Genomic DNA, 15,947 nt, shown 5'->3' with positions numbered 1-15,947 from the left:
TAACTCAGAGGCATAAGTTCTTCTTCTGTCGTCCTTATTCAGTATCTAGTTCTCAAGTACATAGCAAGTGATTAAAAAGAACATGGCCTATATCAGGCACACTTTAGTCTTCAAACTGGCATCATTACTCTTCAGTATTTTGTAGAAGTCCCTGTTACTGGACTTGACCAAAAAATCTCCTGATTTCCTGCCTGCTTGAAATAAGAATGTTGACTGTGGATCCAAGTAAGATAAAATAATTGACCTTCTCCAACTATCATGATGCTGCCTATTGGCCCATTGGTAAGAATCTTTATTTTCTTGATGTTGAAATGTAATCCATATTAATGGTTGTAATCTTTGATCTTCTGTAGCAAGTGCTTCAGGTTCTCCTCACTTTCAGCAGTTTTTCTCTGATCCTGATGCCACATTCTTTTTCATTGAATCTGGCTTCATGAACTATTTGATCAACATACAGATTGAATAGGTGTGGAGAAAGGATAAAGCCCTGACACATACATCTCCTGATTTTAAACCATATAGTGTTCTTTGTTCTATTTGGAAAGTACTTCTTGGTCAAGGTATAAATTGCATGGGAGAACAAGTAAGAGCTCTGGTATTGCCTTTCTTCTCAATGTTAGCCATTGTTTGTTGTGATCCTCATAATAAAATGTGTTTGCATAGCCAATAAAACAGATAAACATTTTTGTATTCTCTGCTTTCAGCCAGGATCTGTCTGACATAGTCAATGATATTCTTGATGCCATGGCCACTTCTAAACCAAGAGGCAATTCCTTGTCAATGTACCACTCCAGACACTTTTTGGATGATCTATACAATAATTTGTTTGTTACATTAATGATACTGTTTGACAATTTCCACATTTTGTTAAATCACCTTTCTTGGTAATAGAAACAAAATATGGGTCTCCTCTAGTGGGTTGGCTTGTCAACTATCCTCTAAACTTCCTAGCATAGATTGATGAGCATGTCCAGTTTTGCACCTGTTAGTTTAAACATGTCAATCAGTATCCCATCTATTCATGGGGACCTATTTTTTGCCAGTCAAATACCATAATGGTTACCCATGGTGGACAGTGTTTGATGGAGCTCCCAGGTTAAGACAGGCTTAGAAAAAGGAGTGGCATCCACGTCCTAAACAGCATGTTTCTGGAAACTCTATGTACTTAAAGAAACAATAATAGTTATAAAAGAGGGTTCAGGTCTTTTGTTCATAGGGTCACTATGAGTCATACTAGACTCAATGGCACTTAACAACAACAACTTCTACAGTGCAAGTTGAACTTCTTCCTCTGTTATCAATGCAGTGATGAGTGGAGGCAACCTCCTCCCCATATATGCTTCCCAAGGCTTCTCTGTCCTCTGTCATAGGCTATGCATCCTGGGAATAATTATCCAAAGCTACAAATCTTTTCATTTTCTTGTTCATGTGGTACTTCTTGAAATTTTTCAATGTCAACCAATTATTTTAGGTACAGTGTTTCTGTGTGTTCTTTCCATTTTTTTTTTTTTCTTTTCTTTTGAGACAGGATCATTTATTTTGCTTTGGAAGGTGGTCCTGAGAGTGGCAAGGGCTATCCTATCGTGGGCAGATGAAGGTGCTGAGGGCTGATTAAGGCTTGTGGAAGGAGAAGAAGGGGGAAAGAAGTCCCTAACATGTGGTGAGGCTAGGCTGTGGCCTGGAGGTCACTCTGGTAGGCCAGGAAGGGATGCCCCTGCCACCTGGGGTGGAAGACACAGACTGGGACCAGGCCATGGCTGCAAAGGTCATGGACCCACACCACATAGGCACCCCAGGAAGTGGACATGGGGTGGCACAGCATGAAACACAAGACACAGGTACATGGGCCACAAGGACACCCAGCCATGATCTGGCTGGACACAATGATAATGTCACACACAAACCACAAGGGACACACAGCATTGCAGGACACATGAACTCAGGTTCACAGATCTCAAAGGAGTTGGGGTGTCATTTTGGCATGCTGCCCTGTAATCACCTGAAATATGGAGCCCAGCCTAGAGGCTCGAAGTTCCTTACACAGATGCTGGACCCAGACTGTCTTCTACATCTTCTTAAGCTGCATCACTACCTCATCAAAGATCATAAGCCTGAAGGCTACATCCAGACAGAACCAGCCCAGGCTGCGAACTGTGCCCCTGGAGAATGCCTGAGGCTCCTCCCTCCTTAGGATCTGCAGGCTACAGACCCAGATGTTGTGCTAAGTGTGAGTTTCCAAACCATACATTCTGGTTTTATCACACCCAACCAAGTGTTCCCAAAGACACTGGCAGCACCTGTGATGGCCTGAAGACCCCAGTAACTAGAGAGTTCATGGGCTTGTTGGGGTTGTCCCCTCAGTACCAATTGCACAGAGAAGTCATGACAAAGAAGCAGATGGTCTAGTTGGAACCCTGCTTCAGCATACTAGCCATAAGCTCTGTAGGAACCCTTCATTCTTTGTTGCTGGATGATCTCCTGACACCTTGGAAGAATCCTTTGTACTTGTGGTGAGTAGAATGTCTGGTCATGGATGAATTTTACCTAGATAGTATCTATGGGACACATGGCCACTGCATCTCTGCCTGCCTCCCCCCACCCCCACCAGTGCCCCAGATACACAGCAGCCTGTACCTGCTGTCCAGCTGTCCCGGTGCATCACACACCTGGTTGCTAAGAAACTTGAAGATGCCAGACCTGATGGTTGCCTAGGAATAGAACCATAGAGCAAAGAGCTGAGGCCCATGGTACAAGCCCAGAACTCTATGGCTGCAGTGATGCCCCTGTACCACAGTGACTTAGCGCACTCGACCAGTTGCATCTGTAGTTTCATGTACTTAATGGGGAAAATGATGCTGCCCACCAGACCACCTGCCAAGATTATCTTTCCCAGCTGCATCAACTCAGCTTTCTCTGATGTGGGCATGGTGACCAGCAGGCTGTGGGGCTAATGGGCGATATACCCAGGTGTCCTGGGGTTCAGGCTCACTGCTTGGTTCTCAGGCTGTGGTGGTGGGGGATCCTTCCATATTCTTTTCATTCTTCCAGGACCATGCAAGATTTTTCCCATGGCAACTCTCAGTATTGCAACTGGAGGCTTGAAATTATTTTTTCAGTTCTTTCAGCTTAAGAAATGCAGTGGGAGTTCTTCACTTTTTCTCTCACTCTAGCTCTCTGCACATTTCCTTACAATATTTTACATTGATTTCTCTCTCTGGAGACTAAGGTGCGTCTGATACAGGCCATGGTCTTTGCTATTACTTGTTATGCATCAGAGAGTTGGACAATGACTAAGGAGGATAGAAGGAGAATTGATGTCTTCGAGCTGTGGTGCTGGAGAAGAGTATTGAGGGTACCATGGACTGCTAGGAAAACAAACAGATTCATCCTGGAAAGCATCGAACTGGGCTGCTCCTTGGAGGCAAGGATTCTGAGGCTCCATCTAACATACTTTGGACATGTTGTAAGGAGAGACTGGTCCTTGGAGAAGGACATCATGCTTGGGAGGGTGGAGGGACAGCGCAAGAGAGGAAGGCCCTCTATGAGGTGGATTGATTCAGTGACTGGGGTAATTGGGATGGGTGTATTGGAGACGGTGCGATTGGCACAGGACAGAGCAGAGTTTAGGGATGTTGTACATAGGGTCGCTATGAGTCACAAGCGGCTCGACAGCACATAACAACAACAACAACAACAACATACTTTGAAATATCATGTCCAGCCCTTTTTCTCCAATATCTCTTCCCTATGTTTGGCTTTCCCTATGTTTTCCCTATGTTTTCTAGTGAATTTTCATAGAATCTTCAGAAGAGACATACATTTTGGCTTCCCCTTCCCCATCCTGTCTTTGTGATGACCATTTGCTCTCTGCATGGATGAGTTCCTTGATTTCATCCCATAGCTCCTCTGATCTTTCATCATTAACAAGCAATGCTTCATATCTGATTATTTTTTTTTATTTAGATGGGGATCATATTTTTGTTCTGTGGATTTCTTTTAGTCTTCTTCAGTTTCAATTTAAACTTGCACATGAGTAATTGATGGTCTATACCACAGTCAGCATCTGGCTTGGTTCTGACCCCTGATAGAGTTTTTCCATGGATTCTTCTCACAGACAGAAGTGACTGTCAGAGAAGGTTCATGTGTAAAGTCACCTTTAGTGTTTCTTAACAAAAATATTTGCTGTGAAGAAACCTTCGAATAAACAAAATCCAATCAAGTGCTCTCAAGCCTCATTTCTGTCACCAAGTTCATATTTTCTGTCTACCACTCATTTCTCATTATTTCTAAATTATTAATTCCAGTCACCAATAATTAATAATGTATCTTGGTTACATGTTTGATCAATTTCAGACTGCAAAATTTGGTAGTAATTCATAATTTCCTCCTCTTTGGCTTTAGCTTTTGGCACATGTAATTGAATAATAGTTGTATTAACAGGTCTTCCTTGTGCTTATAAATAGTACCCTATCACTCATATATTACACTTTATGATATACTTTGAAATTGTCCTTTTAATTATGAATGCAACACAATTCTTGCCCAGTTTTTTTTTTATTCTTGGCCTAGTGGAGCATATGATTGGCTGATTCAAAGTGGCCCTGGCCAGTCCACTTCATTTCACTAATGTATTTAAAAAGGCTGCAAGGCTGGGGATATTTCCAGGCTGGGAAGAGGAGCAGAACAGAATGGTTGGCTTCTGCAAAGGTGTTTGTTTACTGGTTTGGGGTTGAGACTAAGGTGTGGCTCTTGCTTACAATAGGATGTGAGCTGATGAATTTGGCCTCCTATTTAAAAAGGCTTTTGGGCCCTCAGGCTTACAGGCCTTAGGCCTGTTTTTCCATGGATCTCCCAAATAAAATAGGTTTGGAAGCAGAAGTGGCATCCACTTCCAAATAATAGACCTAGGACTAAGATCAAGGACTATAAACTTCATTAAAGAAAAGCTTGAAAAAACTCTAGAAGTCCTAATCCACAACATAAACAGTCTTCCAAGCATCCTGAAAATTCTACAACCGGGAGAGGCTACAACAGATGAATGGGACCTTCAAAGAATCAAATCCCTATAGGCTTCCAAAAACTTCTCCAACAAGGTAAAAAGGGAAGCTACAGACTGGGGAAAAAGTATTTGGTAATGACATGTCAGATAAGGGACTCACAGCAAGAATTTATCAAATACTCGAGCACTACAACAAGATAAAGGTAAACAATCCAATAGAAAAATGGGCACAGGATATGAACAGACACTTCACCGAAGAAGACATTCAGATGACACACAAACACATGAAGAAATGATCAAAATCCATAGTTCTAAGAGAGATGCAAATCTAAACAAATATGAGTTATCATCTCATCCCAGTAAGAATAGAATAGAATAGAAAAATTTAACAGCAAACAATGCTGGCAAGGTTGTGGACAAATTAGAACCCTTATTCGCTGTTGGTGGGAGTGTAAATGATGCAACTACTATGGAAGGTAGTATAGCGCTTTCTCAAAAAGTTGCAAATAGAGATACCATTTGACCCAGCAATTCCACTACTTGGAATATACCCCAAAGAAACCATAACTGCCACCCAGGCAGATATATGCACACACATGTTTATCGCAGCTTTGTTCACAATAACAAAGAGTTGGAAACAACCTAAGTGCCCATCAACAAACAAATGGATAAAGAAGCTCTGGTGTATTCACACAACAGAATACTATGCAGCATTGAAAAACAAGGAACTCATGAAATATTATACAAAATGGGTGACCCTAGAGGACATTATGCTGAGTGAAATAGCTCAGTCACAAAAGGACAAAGACTGCATAGTGCCACTGTTGCAAAAAGGGACTGACGTGGGGTTGGGAGGAGACTGAGAAAGATGGGATAAAGAATGTATTCTGCATTGCAACCGATGGGGGAGAGAACTGTTTAAAATGGATATGTGATTAGGTATTATGGTCATGATAGGAGTCCAGAACAACAGCTGCATAATGGAGTGGACTTGGGGGAGGGATTGTATAACATTGAAAAATGCTTCATTTATTTTTCAAAGAGAAGAGCGAACTGGGTGGAGGGGTGGGCAGGGAGAAAAGTGCAACAATGAATGAATGGAAATCCAAAGTCTCTGTAAATTTTCATTAAAATTAATAATAAAAAATTTTTAAAAAGCTTGCTTCTGGAAAATCTATGAGCTTGGAGAAAATATGAAAGCTTTACGTTCAAGACATCTGTCCATAGGGTTGCTATGCGTCATCTACGACTCTATGGCACTTAACAACAACAATGCCTAGAAAAGGAGCTCTTGTGGCCTAGAGAAAAGGAGCTACACTGCGATTCCAAAGGCATGCAGTTCAAGGCTAGCAACTGTTCCATGGAAGAAGGATGAGCAATTTCTTCCTGTGCGATTAACTGCCTCTGAAAACCTACCCAAGGGTCAGCTATGGGTCTGTTCCAATTCTGTGGTACATACAACAAGGTTTGAATGTCATTCTTCACGAGTTGGGATTGTTGTTTTTTGGTTTTTTTTTTCATTTTTGACAGATTCAAGTTTTCCTACATTGATTGTTCTTAAATTCCATGTTCCACCTATTATTGGTTGATTGCACCTGTTTCTCCTCATATTTGAATGACATGCCATGTGAGCTCTGCTATCACTACCCACATTTCTCTGTTGTTCTTAGAGTTAGTTTCCAAAGGCCTGCTATTTTGGAAGCTCAGGCCTGGTTCTGCTTCCTACTCAGTTTTAAACTAACATCTCTGTTGCAACCCGTCCACCATGTGTGACTCATCCAGTATTTTACACAGTAGTGGCATAGTTTCCAGCATCATAGCAACCCACATGTTACACCAGTGCAGTGGACTGACAGGCTAGTGCTGTATTAATAAACACAAACAGTAAACAAGCAAGCGTATGCATTTCAAATTAGAAAGTAGTTAACAGCATAAAAATCAACCTCCAATATAAAGAACAGAAAGGTATTTCTGACAGTAAACAGTAGATACAAATCACCTATGTTTAGGAAACATTAAAGGGAATTTCTAGGACCTCCATTCCTGGGCCAGGCTCTATTTCCTCAATTGACTGAATTTCCTTCTTCCATTCATAGCCATATTCTTCTGAAACCCTACATGAGATGGCATCTAAAGTATTTTGAGTTTAGTTTTTCCAGAGTGACACAACATGTCAGACTTTCTTGAGATGTGAAGATAGCACTTTGTCATCAGGTGGCATAAATTAAACAAAATTCAGCAGCAATATTTGAGGAGTATAGCAGTGAAGCAAGTAAACTGGTCAGTGAGTGAGTGTATGTAAAGAAAGAAATGACATGATATATTGCCTGAAGGAACACAGCTTGGAAACAGTAAACCTAAAGAATCAAACTATGAAGTAGTTCTTTTTATTGTTGCTATTTAACATGGATTCCGCTCCAGCTGAGGGTGAACCCTATCTACGACAGAAAGAGACACTGGCTGGTCCTAGAATTCTTGGTTTCATTGTTGTGGTCACTGTATATTTGGAATGCCCTGTGTTTTTAAATTAATTTTTTTCCTAGTAACTTTTTTTCAATTTAAAAAAAAATTTTTTATTGGTTTACATACACAATTTGTATACATTATGTTTCATTCATGTACATTGAATATCCCATTTCTTCATTCACATTATGTTTCATATGTTCATTATCATACACTGTGGGTTTTTTACATTTTATTTGTAGGAGAGTTTATAAACAACATTGTTTTGAGGTTTTTTAAAGTCAATTATTCATGCATATTTTAGTCTATAATATTAGTTACAATACATACCATGTCTGAATCATACAGTCATCTCACATTGTCATTCCCTTTACCTCTTCCAATAAAGGGTTCACTGTCTATTAATTCACTTTCTACTTCCCTTCTTCTTCCCTGATAACCATGCTAAATTGATTCAATCTGTATATAAACCTTTCTGTAGGTATACAGAGTCTGCTCTTTTGTGACTGATTTATTTCACCCAGCAGCATGTTGTCCTCTAGACTCATCTGTGCTGTGTAGCATGTCATGAATTTGTCATTGTTTTTCAAGGAAGTGTAGTACTCATTGTGTGGATGTACCAGTCCTTGATGGACACAAGAGTTGTTTCCATCTCCTTGCTGTTGTGAATAATGAATGGCCTTTCATCAGACAATTTTCTGTTGAAATCCATAGGATTTTCATTGCCTAATTTTCAGAGGATAGAATTTTCAGGAGAATAGAAGGAGAATGGATGCCTTTGAGTTGTGGTGCTGGAGAAGAGTATTGAATGTACCATGGACTGCCAAGAAAACAAACAGATTCACCCTGGAGAGGGTTAAACCAGGCGACTCTTTGCAGGAAAGGATTCTGAGGCTTCTTCTGACATATTTGGACATGGTGTGAGGAGTGATCGGTCCTTGGAGAGGGACATCATGCTTGGGAGGGTGGAGGGACAGCGCAGGAGAAGAAGGCCCTCTATGAGGTGGATTGCTTCAGTGACTGAGGTAATTAGGATTGGCGTATTGGAGACAGTGTGATTGGCACAGGACAGAGCAAAGCTTAGGGCTGTTGTACATAGGGTCGCTATGAGTCACAAGCGACTTGATGGCACATAACAACAACAATATTCAGAAGTAGGTTTAGGGAATGTTCCCTATAGAAAGTTGTACTACTCGCCCACTAAACCACACCTCTACGGTGGTTAAAATTCCCTGGCAGCTCTGAGGGAAAAAGATGGACAATCTCCTCCCATGTAGCTTATAGCTTGACAACCAACTGGGGGGTCAGCTATACATCAATTTCAACTCTCCAACACAAACGCAATGAGAGCATTTTCAGACATAGATTGCCAAGCTTCTACTTCTTTTTTTTTTCCTTTTTCTTTTATTTTTTCTTTTTAATCTAGAAGCTCCATTGAAACTTGTCCACCATCAGTAACTCTGCTGGCATTTGAAATATTTTGATATAGTCTCTAGCATCATAGCTAAACAAATGTTTCCACAAAACAACAAATTGACAAATGTTAGTGTGAAAAAGTATGTCCTATCATAATTGTTGTCATCAATCTCCTTCCCCAACTGTAATGCTCTTCCCTAGTTCACATACAATAAGTAGCCCAAGACTGAGGACCATGAGCTTTAGTTATTCTATGCATAGCTCAGTTAGCTACTGATGATCTTGTCCTTTTCTCCAGCAAGAGGAAGTGATAAACTAACATAGAGATACCAAGTGCTGTTAACAGAGTTAAACCCAGATGACTGCTTTCCCACCTAAATATTTTAAAGACCCAGGTTTAACTTTTCAGATTAAGCGCAAGTATTGGCAATTTGAGCTGTGAGGCTAGAGAAGAGTATTGAAGATACCATGATCTGTGGGAAGATGATCTGCCAGAAGAACAAACAGGTTTATCTGAGAGAGGCTGCTCCTTGGAGGCAAGGATTCTGAGGCTTTGTCTGACATACTTTGGGCATGTTGCAAGTAGGCACCAATCCTTGGAGAGGGACATCATGCTTGGGAGAGTGGATGGACATAGAAAGAGAGGAAGACCCTTGAAGAGACAGATTGATTCAGTGACTGGGGTAATGAGAGTAGGTGTGTCAGAGACAGTAAAGTTGGCACTAAATAGAGCAGGTTTCAGGGCTTGTTGTATATAGGTTTGCTTTGAGTCACAAGTAACTCAATGGCACATAACAACAACAACTAGGCTAAACACATGGATTTCACCTGATGAGATGCACAAGAATCAGGTCGATTACATCTGTGGAAGGAATCATTGAAGAACCTCATTATCAGCATTGAAAACTAGGCTTGGTGCTGATTGTGGAACGGAACATCAGCTGCTCATATACAAGTTCAAATTAAAGCTAAAGAAAGTTAAATCATATTCACAGAAATAAAAAGTTGATCTTGAGTCTATTCCTCCTGAATTTAAAATCCAACTCAGCAATCAGTTTGAGACCTTGAACACTAATGAGTGAAGGCCAGATCATCTGTGGAAAGATACCTAGAATATATTGTTTATGAAGAATGAAAAAAGTCATATGAAGAAGGAAGAAGAAAAAAAAACCAATAGCAAAATAGATGTCAGAAGAGACTTTGAATATTGCACTAGAGCACTGAGAAGCCAGAGCAAAGGGAAGAAATCAAGAAGTTAAGGAGCTGAATAGAAGATTTCAAAGGGCCTCTTAGGAAGACAAGGCAAAGTATTATAATGAAATGTGCAAGCAGCTGGAGTTGCAAAATCAAAAGGGCAGAACTCACTCAGCATTTCTTAAGATGGAAAAAATTCAAGCCACGAGTTGCAATGCTTAAGAATACTATAGGCAGAGTATTGAATGACTCAGGAAGCATGAAAAGATGGGAGAAAAGATGGGAGTCATTGTACCAAAAAGAATTGGCTGACAAGAATTTTAAGAAACAACATATGATTAAGAGGCAATAGTGATGAAGGAGGAAATTCAGGCTGTTATGAAAGACTTTGCAAAAAAATAAATCCCCAGAAATTGATGGAATACCAATTGATATATTTCAACAAACAGATGCTACCCTGGATGTGCTCACCAAGTTGTGCCAAGAAATCTGGAGAACATTTACTTGGCCAACTGACTGGAAGAAATCTATATTTATTGCCATTCCAAAAAAAGGTGACCTGACAGATTGTGGAAATTACCAAACAATATCACTAGTATCACACACTAGAAAAATCCTGCTGAAGATCATCCAGAAACAACTGGACCAGTACATTGACTGAAAACTATCAGAAATACAAGCTGGGTTTAGAAGAGGTTGTGGCAATAGAGACATTATGCTAATGTCAGATGGATTTTGGCAAAAAGCAAAGAGTACCAGAGGAATGCCTATCTGTGTTTCATTGACAAGGCAAAGGCATTTGACTATGTGGATCACAACAAGCTGTGGCTGACCTGAGGAGAATTGGAATCCCAGACACTTGATTGTGCTTATGTGAAACCTATACATTGACTAGGAAGAAGTCCTTAGAACAGAGCAGGGAAACACTGCATTGCTCAAAATCAGGAAAGGAGTCTGTCAGTGATGTGTCCTGTCTCCATACCTTTTCAATCTATATGATGAAGAGATCATTCAGGAAGCAGGGCTTTATGAGGAAGAATGTGGCATCAGGATTGGAGGTAGACACATCAACAACCTACATTATGCAGATGACACAATCTTGTTTGCTGAAACTGGAGAAGACTTGAAGTACTTATTGTACAAGGTCAAGGACTATAGTCTTCAGTAAGGATTGAAGCCCAACATGGAAATGCAAAGTCTCTGTAAACTTTCATTAAAATAAGGTCAAGATTCTCACCACTGGGCCAATTAACAGTACCATGATAGATGAAGAAGAGATTGAGGTTAACAGTTACAGCTTGTTCCACTCCACAATCAACACTCTTTATTTAAAATTGAGATTTTAATGAAAGTTTATAGAGAACTTGAATTTCCATTAATTCGTTGTTGAACATTTTCCTCCCTACTCCCTCACTCCCCGCTTGCTTTTCTAAAAAAAAAACAAAATAAAACAAAAAACCAACAACTTCTTTCACTGTTGTATAATCCCTGCCCATTCCCAGTCCACTTTATATGCAGCTCTTATTCCAGACTGTTCTCATGCAAATAGTACCCAATCATATATTCCTTTTAAGCAGTTCTATTCCTCATCTGTTTCAATGCATAACTCTCTCAACACAGCAGTGAGGAAATCAAGAGACAAATTATATTGGGGAAAATCTGTTGTCAAAGACCTCTCCTGAGTACTGAGAAGCAACATCAGTCTAGAGACTAAGGTGCGCCTAGTCCAGTCCCGTAGTCTTCACAATTATTTGTTTCTCTTCATAGAGTTGGACAATGACTAAGGATGACAGAGCAAGAATTGATGCCTTCAAGTTGTGGTGCTGGAGAAGAGTCTAGAACATACCATGGACTGCCAAGAAAACAAATAGATCTGTCATGGAGAGGGTGAAACTAAATTTCTCCTCGGAGGCTAGGATTTTGGAGCTCCATCTCACATACTTTGCACATGTGGGAAGGAGGGACTGACTATTCCTTGGAGAAGGATATCATGCTTGGAAGGGTGGAGGGACGGAGCAGGAGAGGAAGACCCCAGATGAATTGGGGCAATGGAGGTGGTTGTGTTGGGATCAGTGAGACTGGCTCAGGACAGGGAAAGGTTCAGAGCTGCTGTACATAGGGTCTCTATTGGCCGCAGACAACTCAGTATATAAAAACAACAACACAACTAGGTTAGTGAGACTTTGACAGGGCTACTAAACCAATGTTAGAAAAGTGGAAGTCTGAATTACTTTTTTGAAACAACATGCAGGAATGTATCACAATACAACAGATTTAAGTAATCAGCTATTTTGTTGGATAGAGGATTTGGGTCAAGTGTTGAAACACCAAAGCTGGGCCTCCCATCCTGAAGCCTTCGCTATGCTAGGAGCTTTTCCAGTAACCAGGCTGACTCTTCAGTGAAGCATCATGGAAGAGAGCAATGATACAGTGGAGCGACCTCCTCCACATGTGTGCTTTCCAAACTTTCCGTCCTCTGTCTTAGGCTGTGCGTACTGGAAATAACTAGCCAAAGCTCCAAGTCTTTTAATTTTTTTTTTATTATTGAACTTTCATTACACTTTAAACATTTTGCCATGGTTGGAATTAATGTGCAGAAGCCTGCTGGATATTCAGTCCAAATTCTCAGAACCCCAACGGTCTTGACTCTGAGTCAGAGCTTGGGACCATTTGTCACTTAAATGATCCATAATTTTGTTTCTGATTAGTCCTGAGCAGTATCCTCAGTTGCTCCGGGGACGCCCGAGCCTTCTGCCTGGCCATGAGCACATTGGACTCACTCTGCACTGTGTATTAGGGACATGCTTCAAGTCCACGAGGTCCTTTGGAGGTGGGAGATCTGACCCCAAAGGACATGAGCAATCAAGGAGGATACCTTTTACCCAGCACTATGTTCACATAAATGAAATACCTACACTTATGGACAACTAGAAAAACTTTACCCCTAAGACTCCCCCCATCTCATTGTTCTCAGTGCCTAAAATGATATTAATGGAACTTGACTCCTTTGGGACTCTAAGGCATTTGGAAGTTTCTAAGTTCTTTATTAAAATGCAATGACATCCACGAAGGGTGAAAGCTTATATTATCAACAAGAATTTGAAGTCATGGAGGGCAAGAAACATGACTTAAATGCATTTCCTTATATATTAAATTCTTAGCTGCCCAGAACTCTTGAAAGGTTAAGTCGTCCTATATAATCAAGATTTTCAGCTTTCTGGAGACTTACCTATGGAAGTCTAATTTCAGCAATACGGAATACTTTGGCTGAAGATATTTTCTAAAATGCTTCATGCTGTCTACCTTGAAATGTATCCAAATACAGAACACCAGGAACCACTTTCCCAAGGTCTCAAGGTCATCCTCATCAAGTTCCAACCTACCCTGATTCTCTTGGGGTCCTCTGGGTGCTGGGCTATATATATGTGCAATGAATGACAGCTCTTGCATTTAACTTGCAAAATTTCTATCTTCTCTATCTCATCCAAACTCTGTTCAGCCTCTTTGTTTTGTCAGAGTGTTTGCCTTAAGCGTCCTGTCTCTCTTTTAACTCAATCTTTTTTTAATCAGTTATGGGTGGGAAATAAGATTCCAAAGCTTATTTGGACCTTTGAGTGAAACAAGAATAGACAGACTTTGAATGAGACATTCTCCCATAGAAATTAGCAGAGATATTATTACAGGACCATCTGATTCTTATTATTGTTATGTGCTGGTGAGCCGACTACAATTCATAGCAACCCTGTGAACAATAGCTCTTCTTATCCTGAGTCAACTCACCATCTCAGACACACCTGACCCCATCGCCACAGACACTGTGTCAATTCATTCATGCAGGGTCTTCCTCTTCTTCTGTGCTGACCCTCTACCCTTCTGAGCATGGTATCCTTCCTTCTCCAAGGACTGGTCCCTCCAGACAACATTCCCAATATATGGGTGGCAGAGCTTAAAAATTTTTGCCTCCTAGGAGCAAGCTGATCTCACCCTCTCCAGAAGAGAACTATTTGTTATCTTGGCAGTACCTAGTATGTTCAAATATTCTTCTTCAGCACCACCACTCAAAGACATCAACTCTTCTGTTCTCCTTATTCATTGTCCAGCACTTAGATTCATAGCAAGAAATGGAGAAGACCATGACCTGGATCAGGTGCACCTGTCTCTAGAGTGACATCATTGTTCTTTACCACTCTGGAGAGATCCTTGACCACAGACTTCCCAATGTAAATCATCTTTTGGTTTCCTTACTGTGGGTGCCAGCAGTGTTTGATAATAGATGCAAGCAAGATGAGATCAACAGCCTCAATCCTTTTTCCATCTATCATGATATTGCCTATTTACCTGGTGGTGAGGATCTTTGCTTAATGTTGATATGTAATACATATTGAAGGCTACAGTCTTTGACCTTTTGCAGTCACACTTCAAGTTCTTCTCAGTTTCTATGAGTAAAGTTGCTCAGCTCTTAGTCTTTCCTATTTTAATCCCAGCATGCTATCCCTTTTCACTACCTATTGTTTTCTTGTAAGCATCTGCATAACACAGATTGTTGACAAGTCTTCCTCTGATCCTGATGCCACAGTCTTCTTCATAAAGTCTAGTCTCCTAAATGATTCTTATTTATATAGGCATTTTTGCCTTTCATAGGCGGGTACACAACAACAACAACAACATAATTCTGAGCTTAGATTTTAATAGGTGGAATTATCAGATACTTTGATGGTGGGTAGAAAAGAGATGGTTAACTTTAATAAGGTAAAAATAAAGTTGTCTTGACCTCATGTACAAGGGCATAGTCAACAGCTTCTGGCCATCTCATGGTTCCAAAGCCATGGGTTGCATCAGTTACCCCTTCTCAGCTGGCTTCAAATCATTTCCCCAAAAGTGTCCCCTACCTTCCCTAGAACTTTCTTTCCTTCAAGAATTCCACTATCTTCCTTTCCCAACTGAGAGGACCTCAAGTTGTCCCATGAAGTAGACATCAGAAAAATGAAATTAAAGAAGAAAGAAATGAAAATCTAAGTCCTTTAGATAAACAAGGCATGCTATAGGTGGAATATTATGGAAAAGGTGTGGGGGAATTAGGAAAAGAATTGCAAACTCGCTGTGGAGCTTCAGGAAGGGCATGGGGCTGGATTTGGTGCATTTCCCTCAGGATCCCAGAGACTTTCCCACAGAAGGCAAGTTTATCTCAAAGGTTGTGAAAACTTTCTACAAGACACACATTCATTTAACAGTGTCTATAAAATCCCTAGTATATAATGGTTATTTTCCAGGGTAGTGGTGGGCAGAAATATGCAAATCAAAGGACTAGCCTCCATTTATTTTCCTTCTTTTTCGGTTGCAGGAGCTCTAGTGGCCTAGTCCATAAGGGGTCATGTTATTAGCCCAAAGGTGGTAGGTACATCATTGGGAGCTTGAATTCACCAGTAGTTCCAAGGTATAAAGTTCCATGGAATATATCCATGAGATTTACTGTCTCTGTAAACCCATTGGAGGGTCAGTTGAGATGGTTCAAACTCAGTAACAATAACAGAGAAACATTTCTTGGTCAAAGCAGAGATACCGAAAATTGGAAAAAAATAGGTAATGAAAAAGGATAGCATGCTGGGATTAAAATAGGAAAGACTAACTAAAGGCTGAGTAGTATAAAATGGAAGACCATAAATTTGGGAAAGTGCTATAAGACAGAAATAATTTGAGAACTGTCAAGATCAATAAATGAGATAGGAGTATGTTATATTCTAAGCAAAAGACACTTGTGGAGGGAGAGGGCACATAAAAGAGAGAGTAATAAAAAAAGTAGCTCAGGTTGTGATGTGGCTTTTTTAGAAATCCTCTAACCTTTCTCCCAACATTCTAAGAGGTTTGCCACAGATGC

The 15,947-nt window shown here is 40.4% G+C and overlaps 1 pseudogene; it reads right to left on the bottom strand.

Moving 5' to 3' along the window:
• Positions 1 to 2,065: 2,065 nt before the first annotated feature.
• On the bottom strand, positions 2,066 to 2,926 carry LOC102874634 (annotated as a pseudogene).
• Between the last annotated feature and the right edge of the window lie 13,021 nt (positions 2,927 to 15,947).

The sequence above is a fragment of the Elephantulus edwardii genome, unplaced genomic scaffold (assembly GCF_000299155.1).
Source record: "Elephantulus edwardii isolate Elephantulus edwardi_28Jun2011 unplaced genomic scaffold, EleEdw1.0 scaffold00009, whole genome shotgun sequence".
NCBI classification, from domain to species: domain Eukaryota; kingdom Metazoa; phylum Chordata; class Mammalia; order Macroscelidea; family Macroscelididae; genus Elephantulus; species Elephantulus edwardii.
Note: the sequence above shows the minus strand (reverse complement) of the source record. Positions and strands in the feature narration are given on the sequence as shown.